This window comes from Cololabis saira, chromosome 15, assembly GCF_033807715.1.
Source record: "Cololabis saira isolate AMF1-May2022 chromosome 15, fColSai1.1, whole genome shotgun sequence".
Taxonomy (NCBI): domain Eukaryota; kingdom Metazoa; phylum Chordata; class Actinopteri; order Beloniformes; family Belonidae; genus Cololabis; species Cololabis saira.
In genome coordinates, this window is record NC_084601.1 from 17932129 (window position 1) to 17947108 (window position 14980).

Sequence of the window (14980 nt, forward strand, 5' to 3'; positions counted from 1 at the left end):
TTAAGTTGCCACATGATACAGGTGTGTACCGATTTTCATTCATGTACGTCACACCGTATTCTGGGGCTTGAGGCGCAAAGTTTTTTCGGTCTGAACCAACCAGATGAAGGGTGGGCGCGCTTTTTGGCGTCTAGCGTCGCCACGGTAACGCTTTTGAAAGAGAAAAGTAATGCGTGTTGTCGCAGGATGTAGACGCACATTTTGATGTATAACACACCTGGGTGCACGTTACGGTTCGGGCCGTATTAACTGCCGAAGGAATGGCATAAATTGCGCCAAAGTGACACGATTAATTCAAAATGGCTGACTTCCTGTTCGGTTTCGGCCATGTTGCCAAGAGACTTTTCTTTAAGTTGTGTTCTGATACAGGTGTGTAGCGATTTTCGTGCATGTACGTCAAACCGTATTGTGGGGCTTGAGTCACAAAGTTTTCTGGGGGGCGCTGTTGAGCCATTTTGCCACGCCCATTAATGTAAACCATTAAATATCAAATTTTTCGCCAGGCCTGACTTGCATGCAAAATTTGGTGACTTTTTGGGCATGTTTAGGGGGGCAAAAAGGCCGTCCTTTCGTCAGAAGAAAAAGAAAAAGAAAAAAAATTCCTACAGATACAATAGGGCCTTCGCACTGAAGGTGCTCGGGCCCTAAAAAGAAAAAAAATTCCTACAGATACAATAGGGCCTTCGCACTGAAGGTGCTCGGGCCCTAATAATAAAAATTCCTACAGATACAATAGGGCCTTCGCACTGAAGGTGCTCGGGCCCTAATAATATTAATAAAAATTCCTGCAAATACAATAGGGCCTTCGCACTGCAAGTGCTCGGGCCCTAATAAATGTGTGCCTTATTTTCTATGCTGTAACTAACTGTTGTAGTGTTAAGAACATGATCTGTGATATTAGTTCTCAGTTAAGACAGACTTCACGTTAATTCGCCATGAAATAACGTTTGATATTGTGGCTAGGGTTGCCACCTTTCAGAAATAGAAATAAGGGACGCCCTGATTTCAGCAGCGCAGGAGCCAAAAAAAAGCCCCAAAACTTCTAAACTGAATAAAAATGTGTTTATTTTATATGAAAAAAACTAAATGCTTTGATTTCAAGTTTAAAGTGCTTTAATAGCATTGAACTTGCATGACTTCACTGTACAGACAGACAACCATACTAGCAACTGAAATATCCTCCTATGCTTTGTATGTCCACATCAGCCAGGACGTATAATATAGCCTACAGGTGAAGAATATGGTGTAAAAGTTAATTTATTTCAATAATTCAACTAGAATATGGTGTAAAAGTTAATTTATTTCAATAATTCAACTAAAATATGGTGTAAAAGTGAACTTATTTCAATAATTCAACTAGAATATGGTGTAAAAGTTAATTTATCTCAATAATTCAACTAGAATATGGTGTAAAAGTTAACTTATTTCAATAATTCAACTAGAATATGGTGTAAAGGTTCATTTATTTCAATAATTCAACTAGAATATGGTGTAAAAGTTAACTTATTTCAATAATTCAACTAGAATATGGTGTAAAGGTTAATTTATTTCAATAATTCAACTAGAATATGGTGTAAAAGTTAATGAAAATACGGTACAAATCGTGTCCCGTATTAGTTCAATACGGGACGCAACATTTTTTTCTCAAATAAAGGACAATTCCGTATTTTACGGGACGGGTGGCAAGCCTAATTGTGGCTCAAATGAGTTAATATGCTTAAAGGAGACGTGGAGAGAAAGAGACTGGATGGGTTTTCCCGAACTTCCCAGTCGACGGACTCCACTGTTTTTTCTTCTCGTGATTCCTGATTCCCGTGACTCCTTATTCCCGTGATTCCTGATTCCCGTGATTCCTGATTCTCATGATTTCTGTGCTCAACAAACTGCTCCACTGTGACTGCTATCCCCACAAACCATTCGTTTGGGATTCGTGAGTACTAACTGAACTAATTGAGTTTGCACATGCTTTTTTGTTTCTGCTCACGTCAGAGTGAAGCGGCCATTAAAGTTTTAAGGTCTCACCGTGCCCCAGCTTCAATTCAGGCCTGCAACAGGTTTAAATCACTTGAATGAGGAGTGAAGGTGTACTGTATGTGTGGACCCACAAGTATACATTGAGTGATTGTTAGGTGATTGAAACTGTGTTTTTGTTAATATCAACCATATTCATATTGTATTCATGTTGTAAGAGGCATTTGATAGGCAATTATTTTAATTTATTTAATTAAAGGGTACTTATTTTGTATAAAAGCTATTTAAAAGGTACTTATTCTGCTTAAAAGAAAAGTTAAGAAGTATTTTGGATTTAACTTAAAAGCATAAAAAGGTATTTTGTTGAACTTAAAGGAACAAAAAAAGGTATTGTTTACTGAATATAAAGGTATAAAAGAATATTTGGAAACAAAAAGGAAAACAACCTGATATTTTCAATTTGTACAATTTTATTTATACCATTTTGATTATTGTTTATATTCGATTTCCCAAAAAAACAACTACCTAATTTTATTTTAGCTTTTTTATTTGAAATAAATACCTGTAAAAGGATTATTGCATTTAGAGTACAGTTGTGTGGTTTCCTCATTAAGTCTATTGAGGAAAGTTGGACGTCAAAATTGTGGTAAAACTTAACATAGTTAAATTAAAGGATAATATTTCATGTAACAGTTCAACAACGAACGCAGGCCCTGTCCCATCGTACTACACACTCAAGATAAATTTAACATAGCTACATGTGACCTGGGTTACAATCTGAAAAAGAGAAAATATCCAGTGAGCAGCAGTTCTGTGGGCACAAATGCCTTGTTGATGTCAGAACAATAGCCAGACTGGTTCAAGCTGATAGAAAGGCAACAAGAACTCAAATAACCACTCGTTACAACCGAGGTATGCAGAAGAGCATCTCTGAATGCACAATGTGTTGAACCTTGAGGCGGATGGGCTACAGCAGGGGTGTCAAACTCATTTTCACCGAGGGCCACATCAGCATAATGGCTGTCCTCAAAGGGCCAGATGTAACTTGTAAATTTAACTAAATGTAATCGAATGTAATGTAAAATAAATGTTACTACTCCTTAATGTTAAATAACTCATTATTTATTATAACTTATTCAAGTGACAATTACAGTTGCATAGAAAACATATGTTTGCTTGTTGCTCTAACATAAATCCTTTTAAATTTAGTCAGCTTATGAAAACCCACATAACTCCATTAATGAAGGATCAAACTGTCCAAGTGAATAAAGAAAAATAACAAAACTGAGCTTTAAAGAACATGTATGACACATGTAGCCTTTTATAAAAAACGCTGCTCACAGCCTTGCATCCAACTGATGGTTTGATAACAACAATTTGTCTGCATACACACATAAGACCTACAAACATTAAATAATTACAACAGCAGCTACACATAAATAATATGTAATCAACTAAAAATACCAAAATAAAGGTTGACTCAGTTCACAACTATATTGGTCAAGTTTTTCGGTTAGTCTTTGATGAGGAGATGCTACCTGTCCTTGAACACACCAAGTAGATTCTCTCTCTACTATCGATTTATCATGTTCTGAAAATGATAAGCAAAAAACAAAATGCAAGCACAATCATTAAATTGCACACAGTTTAACTGTTCTTCTTGGTTGAATTACATTTTATTATATTTTAATTACGTTTTAAAAAAAATGCTTACCTGTGTGTTTTCTGACCAGATGTCTGATACCGTTTTCTCGTTGCCAGTATGTCAATGTCTGGTTTTAGGTCCTCTGCTGAGGCAATGCGTAAAACAGCATGGAGGTTGTCATCCGTGAGGCGTGATCTGTACTTGTTTTTGTTCAGAATCATTATGGAAAAAAACTGTTTGCACAGACAGGTGCTCCCAAACATGGACAGAACACGGGCAGCATGAAGTCGAAGCTGTGGCATCAAACCAGGCGGCAGCAGACTGTTTCACTTGCCACATCCATAAGTCCAATTTACGCTGGAAAGCCGTGATCGTGTCGGACATCTGCGTGATGACTTGTTTGCGTCCCTGCAGCTTCTGATTCAGCTGGGCGAGATGGTCGGTTATGTCACACAACACATACATACATACATACAGCCACTTTGGATCTGATAGTTCAGACATGAGTTTCCCTTTACTCTGCATAAAAAGAGCAATGTCTTCTCTCAACTCAAAAAATCACTTGAGGACTTTGCTCCTACTCAGCCACCGCACTTCTGTATGGTACGGCACATCCCCGTGTTCCGAGCCCATCTCCAGCAAAAACTGCTGGAACTGACGGTGATTCAGGCCACGCGCCCGAATGAAGTTCACCGTTTTCATGACTGTGGTCACAATGTCCTTCATCCCCAGCACCTTCCCACACAAAGCTTCTTGATTGATAATGCAATGATACGTTATCAGAGGCGTGTGACAGTTCATTTTTTGCATTTTCCCCTTCATTAGTCCAACCAAGCCCACTTTTCCTCCACACATTGCCGGTGCACCGTCTGTAGTTAATCCCACCAAGTTTTCCCACTGCAATGCATTTTTACTTACGGACTTCTCCACCGCATCAAACATGTCCTGTCCCGTCGTGGTCCCATGCATTGCAGCCACATCCAACAGCTCCTCAGTGATAGAGAGGTCCAACTTTATGCCTCTAATAAAAATGTATAACTGTGCTGTATATGTGTTATTTGTGCTTTCATCAACAGCTAATGAAAAAGCTGTGTGTCTCCTCGGCCAGCTGTGTTGTAAGATTTTCTGCCAGTTCCTTCACTCGGTCTGCGATGGTGTTTCTTGATAAACTGACATTTCAACACAAGTCTGTAACTGGTCGGGACACACCTGCTCACAGACGTTCAGCATGCACTGCTTCAAAAACGCTGCCTCTGAAAAAGACTTGGAAGTGTGGCCGATTTCTTCAGCCACAATGAAGCTAGCTTTCACGGCGGTATCGTTTTTGGCTGTGGATTTTGTGAACAAACTTCACTGCAACCGCAGTTTGCCTTTTAATTCTTGGGCAATTTTTTGCTTTTCTTGAAGGCTAGCTTTAGCGTACTTAGCATTGTGTTTGGTGTCAAAATGTTGACGCAGATTGTACTCTTTGAGAAATGACACCTTTCTCCTTGAAGCACAAACAAGTATTCACCTTCCCATCTTTCTTGAAACAATCTTCCGTCTGCATCACCTTTTCTCTTTCTGGACATTTTGGGGTAATTATTTAGCCTATATCTCAATTCCACTCGTTGGCATGGTAACACTGCCGTGGCTACCGTTGTTCAAAGGCATTGTGGGAAAAGTATTTGGTCAAAGCACGCTCTTAATTTATTTTTTGGTATTTATGGAAGGGGACAGTGCCGCTGGAGTGGCAAACCGGGCTGGAGGTCCCTCTTTTTAAAAAGGGGGACCGGAGAGTGTGTTTCAACTATAGGGGGATCACACTTCTCAGCCTCCCCGGGAAAGTCTACGCCAGGGTACTGGAGAGGAGAATACGGCCGATAGTTGAACCCCGGATTCAGGAGGAACAATGCGGTTTTCGTCCCGGTTGCGGGACACTAGACCAGCTCTATACCCTCCGCAGGGTGCTTGAGGGTTCATGGGAATTTGCCCAACCAGTCTACATGTGTTTTGTGGATCTGGAGAAGGCATTTGACCGTGTCCCTCGTGCCATTCTGTGGGGGCGATCAGTGAGTATGGAGTCCTGGGCCCTCTACTAAGGGCTGTCCGGTCTCTGTATGATCGAAGCAGGAGTCTGGTTCGCATTGCCGGCAGTAGGTCAGACTTGTTCCCGGTGCATGTTGGACTCCGGCAAGGCTGCCCTTTGTCACCGGTCCTGTTCATCATTTTTATGGACAGGATTTCTAGGCGCAGCCAGGGGCCGGAGGGGATCCGGTTTGGGAACCACAGGATCTCATCTCTGCTTTTTGCGGATGATGTTGTCCTGTTGGCTTCATCAGACCGGGGCCTTCAGAATGTGCTGGGGCGGTTTGAGGCCGAGTGCGACGCAGCAGGGATGAGAATCAGCACCTCCGAGACCGAGACCACCGGTTCTCCACCGGGAAAGGGTGGCTTGCCTTCTCCGGGTGGGTGGAGAAGTCCTGCCTCAAGTGGAGGAGTTCAAGTATCTCGGGGTCTTGTTCACGAGTGAGGGAAAGATGGAGCGTGAGATTGACAGACAGATCGGTGCAGCGTCCGCAGTTATGCATTCGATGTACCAGACCGTCGTGGTGAAGAAGGAGCTGAGTCGAAAGGCGAAGCTCTCGATTTACCGGTCAATCTACGCACCTACCCTCACCTATGGTCATGAACTTTGGGTAGTGAACGAAAGGATAAGATCACGGATACACGCGGCCGAGATGAGTTTCCTCCGCAGGGTGGCTGGACGCTCCCTTAGAGATAGGGTGAGGAGTTCGGTCACCCGGGAGGAGCTCGGAGTCGAGCCGCTCTCTATCGGATGCCGTTCCAGGCATGGCCCACCGGGAAGAGATCCCGGGGAAGACCCAGGACACGCTGGAGAGAATATGTCTCTCGGCTGGCCTGGGAACGCCTCGGACTCCCCTCGGAAGAGCTGGAGGAAGTGTCTGGGGCGAAGGAAGTCTTGGCATTTCTGCTGAGACTGCTGCCCCCGCGACCCGGTTCCGGATAAGAGGCGGAAAATGGATGGATGGATGGATGGATGGATGGATGGATGGATGGATGGATGGATGATTGGATGGATGGATGGATATTTATTTTCAGATACTAGCTCTCGTGGGCCACATAAAATGACATGGCGGGACACATGTGGGCTACAGCTTAAGAAGACCACACCAGGTGCCACTCCTGTCAGCTAAGAACAGGAAACTCAGGCTACAATTTGCACATGCTCACCAAAATTGGACAACAGAAGATTGGAAAAGAAGGGAATCATACCACCTTCCAGAAATTGGAGGTTTAATACATCATTACTTAAAGATCGCAAAATTATGCATTTTTTAAAAAGAGAATAGGACATATATTTGTGTTCTTTGCGAGGGGGGACACAGTAATGCGAGGCAAACTTTTCTTCAAATAAAAAAGAAAGAAAATTAAAAAATAGGAGAATTAGAATGTGAAATTAAAGCATTGGAGGAGGCGTACCGAGTCTCTGTAGATGAACACATTCTTAACAGAATAAGGAAAGCTAATATAGAATTAAAATAAAATAATTGATACAAAAAACTGTTTCTGGTACAAAGGCTTTCTCTAGAGAACTTTGAACATGCCAATAGATCAGGGAGATATATAGCCAATCAATTAAAAGTAAACAAGGAAAAAACAACATCCATTAAGGATCAATCGGGGAATATCACCCATGATCCCTGTTCAATAAACTCAGTCTTCAGAGATTTTGACTGTAAATTATACTCATCACAAATTGATCCACCAGACCAATCCATTGAACAGTTTCTTGGAGATATCAACCTGCCAAAGTTACATCATGAGCAGGTTAGGAATTTAGATTTACCCCTCTCAATGGGAGAACTCCATGAAGCTCGCCAGCATATGCCCAATAATAAAGCTCCGGGCCCAGATGGCTTTCCAGCAGAATTCTATAAAGAATTGTGGATCATATTAGCACCAACATTTCATAAAATGATCTTAAACGTTAAGGAGAATAAAAGTTTACCCTCAAAAATGAACTCTGCTGATGTCAGCCTCCTATTGAAACCAGATAAGGATCCCACCATTGAGCTACTGTCAAATACCCCTCATAAATTTAGATCTCAAAATATTCTGCATAGCTCTTTCCGAACATTTGGAAAGAATATTCCCTTCTATTATACGCCTGGATCAAACAGGCTTTATTACCGATTTACATAGGTTGGCCTCCGATGGGTGAAACCACGCCCACAACTAACTCTGCCGGCCGGAGCTTCCGCCATTTTTTCGTAGCGGTGTATGGCGTCATTCAGGCAACCAATCAGCACAGTGCCTCATTATCATAGCCTCCCCGCCCACTCAGAATCCCTCATAGATAATGCAGTTAGCCATGTCTTTATCTTCCCATTCTCTAAGAGGCTGAATTTCTAATTTATTTAGCAAAAACAATCAAAAGCTTGTTTTTAAAACATTCAAGGCCTGTTTAAAATAGGTATTAGATGCCATAATAGGTCCCATTTAATCAAAGAGAATGTTTTAACAACCTTATTACTGTTATTATTCATATTTTTTTTTTTGAAAATGTGTACAACCAAATCAGTCAGTAAAGTTGATTTCAGTGAAGTTGGAGTTTGGTGGAAGCAGCGATTAAATCTCAGCTCTGTCATGTATATCATCAGTGTTCAGTCTTTTTAATTACTGGCAAGACTAAAAAAATGTTATGTATATACCTGTAAATGTTTTTAATGCAGTAAGCTGCACTTTATTCATCTGTTGTGTGAGCATACACCTGTGTGCCCTGGGAGAGAACATGCTTGACAACAAGTAAGGCACATTAAGCCCTGAAGTTTTAGATACGGTAATCTTCTTTATGTAAAGGATATGATTCTAATTCATTTAGCATATTTCATAAAGCGTAAGCATAGACAGTGCCACTTTGCTCTCTTTGTGATCAAACACTTCTATTCGCAAATGTTTTCAGGGGGACATGCACGCTGCTTTCACATCATGTTGCTTGAAAGTAAAAGGATTCCATATTTATGTTGAGGTATTTTTCCGCTGCGTCATAGCTAGCTGAACATTTTGGGATTAAGCCATACTTGTCAAAACAATACTGAAACAGATGTATGACATAACAATGAGAGGATTATTTGTGGTGTGCGTAATGAATCCATCTTACTAAGATACAGTAGCATGCATTAGCATTGCTAATGTAAGTAAGTTGTTCAGAACTGGTGCCATAAGGAATACTAAGTCAGTCTGGTCGCAAGTGAATATGTATGGCCTGTCTGCAGCTAGATGACCCCCCCCCCCCCGCCCCCCTCCCCATGACACACACACTGCGCTGAATATCAATTGTAAACCGCTGACTACTTTGATACTCCTTTATTAGGGGGTCAGAAGGAAAGAGGGAGAAATGCAGGCTGAGTGTCTGTGTGTATGTTTCTATTAATGTGTTAATCTGATTCCTTGTCCATGCAAGAAGGTTTTTGAACGTTCCTGCATCTGTATGTGTGTGTGTGTGTGTGTGTGTGTGTCTGTGAGTGTGTGTGTGTGTGTGTGTGTGTGTGTGTGTGTGTGTGTGTGTGTGTGTGTGTGTGTGTGTGTGTGTGTGTGTGTGTGTGTGTGTGTGTGTGTGTGTGTGTGCAGGATAACAATGTGCTCCACTGCTGTTTTTGAAATGCTGCAGCATCCTTTACAAGACAGTGCAGAGGAGACATCAGGGGAAGCCAACTGCGCTGCCCTTGAGTGGGAGGTCTCCACGTTTCCTCACACCAGGTTTCCTTATCTCTTGCCATCACTCCTGGTGGTGCACTGTGACACGATCCCAGAAAGGCCAGATTGTCGCATCTCTTTTCTGACTGCTCTCGGGATTTTCAGCATCCGTCACCCCTGAACCCCCTACTGGCACTTCAAAGCACCTTCCCACAATGCACCAAGAGGTGATGAATGGCAATGTTTCATAGCACCTCATATCATGGCAGAGAGTCCATGAGCCACCAGAGATACGTAAAGGGAATTTTTTAAACTATTGGTTGGAAACTTTTAAAGAAATCGATTTGTTGTTGTGCTATTGCATATGAATGAAAAGAAAAAATGTGTGAAAGTAATTTTTATCTGTTTTAAGGGAAACATTTTTCTCAAATATTTAACTGAGTGTACAATTTGCCATTTAATAATAAACTAATTCAATATATTTAAGTGTTTATTCCTATTTTGGGTAACAGGGATGTGCTGAAGGTTATCTCAGCTATGTTTGGGAGAAGGGCACACCTTTTCATACACCCTTGAGAGGTCAACAGTCCATCACAGAGCCACATATAGACAAACAATCACACACGCTCACTCCAATGGACAATTTCACCAGTTAACCTGGCATGCATGTTTTTCAAATCAAAGCAAGGACAAGGATATTCCACAAACTCTACAAATAAATCTCTCTGCTGAGATTTGAGTCAGGAACCATAGGTGTGAGGCAACAGTGCTTACCATCAAGCTGAAATAATAGTAAACCACTTCAATAAAAAAAGAAGGGAAGGAAAGAAAACTATGTGTAATGATAGACTAGAATTATCTCTGCAAAAATGATTGCCAAAGGGGATCAAGTCCTTCAGTCTTTGATCTATATTAATGCTGATGTGTCCAAATTGTGAAGTAGGTGCATTTCAATCTCCATTAGTGGAAAGGAAGTAGGGACTATGTTCAGTTACATGACTATTTTGGTTGACAACTTCTTTCTGGTGACTGATACTAATCACCTCTTTTCACACTTTTCCCAGATGTGAAAAGGTAAGGACATACAGAGGTACTTTCTGAACCTTAGTAAAGCAGATGTCACTACATCACCTAAGTCTTAATTACAAACTGCATCATTTTTGTTAAAAAGCAAACACTTAAGATTTATTAAGACAAGGTGTCACAGAACTTACTCATTAGAAAAAAAATGGAATAAGTTAAAATTAATAAAAATTGTATAATAAAAATTATAAACCCAGTGCACAAAACGTTTGGATTTGATGTACTGTAGCAAAGTCAAAAGCAATTAGCCTCACTCAGTTTTGGACCCCCTGAATAAGCTGCATCCACAAGCAGTAATACATTATGGCCCTACAGCAAAAACATTTAGTGGTGGACTGATTTTTTTTTAATTTTTTTACAAAGATGGTAATGTAAACAGGACCACTGTTGCGAAAAATAGTCAACAAAAGACGAATGCAGCGGATGATCATTCAAATGATTATCCAGAGGCAAAGCTATTATGTAATGCAGTACTGCATAATGATTAAGCAGATTTATTGCACAACTATATAGCATTGAGGCCAAAATCAGCTAGAAACTAGATTTTGATTATTTAAGATTGACAGGCTTCATCACATCCAGCACTGCCAGAGACATGCAAAAGTAAAAACGGTATTTCTATAACACTTTTGCACTAAACTGGTTTATCAACATGTGTGTGAAAGCGTCCTAAGGTTTTTGCGATATTTGGCAGTTTTTTTTTTTTATTAGAAACGTTTCCATTACAGTTTTCCTTTTAAATATTTAGGTTTTACAGACTTCCTATGCATTGGTGACGTAACAATTGACGTAGGTTCCTGGCTCTCCAGTGCTCTCCGGTCACTGGAAAAGCAAGCCAGTTCAAGAGGGCAAGAGTCTTTTGAAATCAAAATGGTTTGCAGGTGCTAGAGCAAGTTCCAAACAGGATCTACAAAGAACTGGCTTGCTTTTTCAATGGCCACAGAGCACCTGAGAGCCAGGACCTGTTGGGTGGCATGAAAAGTTAGAAATGTTCACCTTATTTTCTTTAGTTTATTAATTTGGTTATTGTTCACTAGATTAATTTTTTCATGTCAAATATTCTTTTTGATTTTTTTTTTTGTTATTTTAAGCTGTAAGGTACTTTTCATGATTTTAAAGAGGAACCATGTCCTGTCTATACTGTTGATTTAAAATGAAAATACCTTACTCTTGAACAGTGAAATAAGATAATTATTAAAAGATGTTTTGTGTTACGAATTATTTAAAATTTTAAATGACATTAGACAGGGTTGTACCTGCTTCTGTTACATCCAGCACTTCTTTTTATTACTGTCTAAATCAGCACAAGACTGACATTTCTTATACAACATACTTTCTCAGAGACGCTGTAAATTTTCACATTTTCATGTCTGCTGCCTTGTTTACTGGCCTTCTTTGGCCATGTAGGTTGTAAGTAAATGTAATTGGCAGATACAGTGGCTGTCATGTGAAGTCAGGTAAAGTCAGGGAGGTCAGTAGTCTGCATGAATTATTAAGCAGAACAGCAGGTGAAGACCTTGTGGGGGAAGACCTGACACTCTGTGAGCCTCCACCCAGTGCCAGCAGTCGCTCTCCTTGAACTGGTCCTAGAAAACTCAGAAATGTAGACATTAATCAATATATTCAATTGCTAAATTCTCCATAAAGAGAGGGGGAAAACTGTGTACCAAAGAATAAATTAACCTTCACAATCAATATTTAATTTAAATATAAACATATATTTGTGGAAACTGTATCACAAAATACAGAGCTGCTTTAATAAATTATATGAATTCTTAGTATTTCACAAATAAATTGTAAAATGTATTTATTAAAATGTATTTTGACATCACTATGTGTTCATACACTTCATTAGAATCTTTGATTGTTTCAAGTTTTTGAAAACCTGAATATAAAATTAGGTTACTCATAAATTTGATCTATCCTAGTTAAGTGGTCTTTTCTGATGTTTCTTGAACTTCATTATTATTCAATTCACTGTACACCTTGAGAAAAGATGGACACCTGTCTAAAGGTCTCCCAGTGGTGGGTACCTTTCAGAGCGAAAACCAATTCAATTTTCTCTATGGTTCCAAAAGGCATAGCATTCACTATCCTTTAAATGGAAATGGTCTAGAACAACCTGCGTCTGGCCTCTCAGACAGAAGAATAATAGACGAAGGGCTTTGGACAGACAGGTTACCTAATTTAATTAATTTGATGTTATAAACCAGGAAATCTCTGTTTTTAAGTGCTTATTTCAACCTTAAATACCTTGTATGTCTTGCAAGAGCCAAAGAACACTGGAGTAGTCTCTCAGTCATCCAGATCGTCGTAATTGTTAATGCTTTAAATCAAGGCAACGGGTCTGGTTTTTTTCTTGTTTCTGGAATATGTTTTACCTTCAATGCGGAAGGGTTCATCGGTTCAAAATGACTGATGAAGAGTTTCAAGGTTTAAAAGCTATTAAAATCCCTAACCCTCCTGTCACTTATGTGGATAGTGGGAGTCTTTTGTCCACGAAAATTGTTCATTTTGGTCCAATGATTCAAGGTGTGAATGGCTGCGAAACCACCTCCAAAGCTTCCCTGTAAGTGTGTGCTCCTCTGTTTGATATTAAGAGTGAGATCTCTGTTGTTGCAGATGCTGTGGTCATGATGGCTGTCTTGAGTTGGAACCAGCAGCAGTTACTTATGGCTTTGCAGCGAGTGTGAAACAGCTGAGATGCAAATCAGTATATCCACATTTGTGGCCTCGTGGTCAGTGAGAGATGGTGGATTGTCCACTTTGGGTTTGCAATGAGTTTCTACCTCAAGTGAAGGAGATCAAGTATTTCAAGATCTTGTTCACAAGAGGGGATGCAATGGACTGGGCGATTGACAGGTGGACTGGTGAAGTGTCCGGAGTAAACTGGACATTGTATTGATCCATTATGGTGAAAAGAAAGATCCACATTCAATACACAACTATGGTCATAAATTGTGGACATTGCTGATTCTGGAGTAGCTCAGAGCAGAGCCGCTGGCTCTAAATGATGAAAGACAAGGCAAGGCAAGTTTATTTTTATAGCTGAATTCAACAACAAGCTGATTCAAAGTGTTTTAAAGATACATTACATAGTAGAAATAAAAAGCATGATTTAAAGTTTTTAAAAAAGAGAGAAAAAATAACAATAGATAAAATCAGTAGTTAAAATATGATTAAGTTTTGAAACTCAAGTCTATAGGAGCATGAGGCTCCTTTTAAGAAATGAGACTCATTAGCGCCACCCTTCGCCACGACGGCCGTCGGGGGTACTGCAGCCAACAGCGAAGCCGGCACGGGAGAAGGGGGAGAACGCGCATGCAGCTTCATTTGACGTCACATCCGCAGGACAGTGCGGGAAATTCGGTCCCACAATTGCAGCACATTTTGCAGCACACAGCCTGTTCAAGGCAACGGAGAGATACGCTAGACCAGCGGTTCCCAACCTTTTTTCCTTGGAGGCCCCCTACTTGTGTCTAAGACCAGCCGGGCCCCCCGACCCGTACGTACTAGCACCAAAATAGTCTTTAATTGAAAAAATGAATATTAATTATATTTTTTTGATACATTTCTCTTTGGTTTACTCTGTATACATATTACTTTGTTTTTCTCCAATGTCACCAATGTATAAAATACGCACAAAAGGACATAAAAGGAAATAAAAATAAAAATAAAATAAAAAAAATATTTCTGAAAAATGTCTCTTTTAATATGAGACCAACATTTTTAACATTTTTCCTTTAACAACCTGTCGGAGTAGATTAAATGTTGAGTAATGATATAATAATAAGGAATGAAATCATTTCCTGTGTTTGTCACCAGTGTATAAAAAACACAAAAAATATTCAAGACATTCATACATTATTCCTAACAATGTCTTATGAATGACTCATTCGCAAATATAATTTTTACAACTGCATAATTTCAAAGCAGACAAAGTTTCGCGCCCCCCCAGAGATCTCTGGCGCCCCCCCGGGGGGGGGCCCGGACCCCATGGTGGGAACCACTGCGCTAGAGGGCTCATTCTTTTTGGTTTGGAACGCTTCATCTGACATTATTACTAGAAAACTTAAAACGTATAGGAATTTTTTTTCATAAATCCTGCCTCATGCTCCTTTAAAAGCACCAGTGCAGATTTGGATCTTTATTCAAATGCTGCTCAAAATAGGTGTCTTAAACCTGGATGTGTTTCAGCTGATTTGAGCTTTCTGGAAGTTATTTCCAGACATTTGGAGCATAGAAGCTGAATGCAGCTTCTCCATGTCTGGTTCTGACTCTGGGAACTGATAAAAAAACAGATCCAGATGAGCTGAGGGGTCTGGAAGGTTCATACTGAGTCTGGAGGTCACCGATGTATTTTAGTCCTGGACCATTCAGAGCTTTAAAGACCAGCATCAAAACTTTAAAGTGTATCCTCTGATGGACAGGTAGCCAGTTTAAAGACCTCAGAGCTGGTACTGATGTGGTTCACGTTTTTGGTCTTAGTGAGGACTCGAAGAGCAGAGTTCTGAATGGGCTGCAGTTGTCTACCTGACTTTTTAGGTAGACCTGTAAAGATGCTGTTACAACAATCAAGCT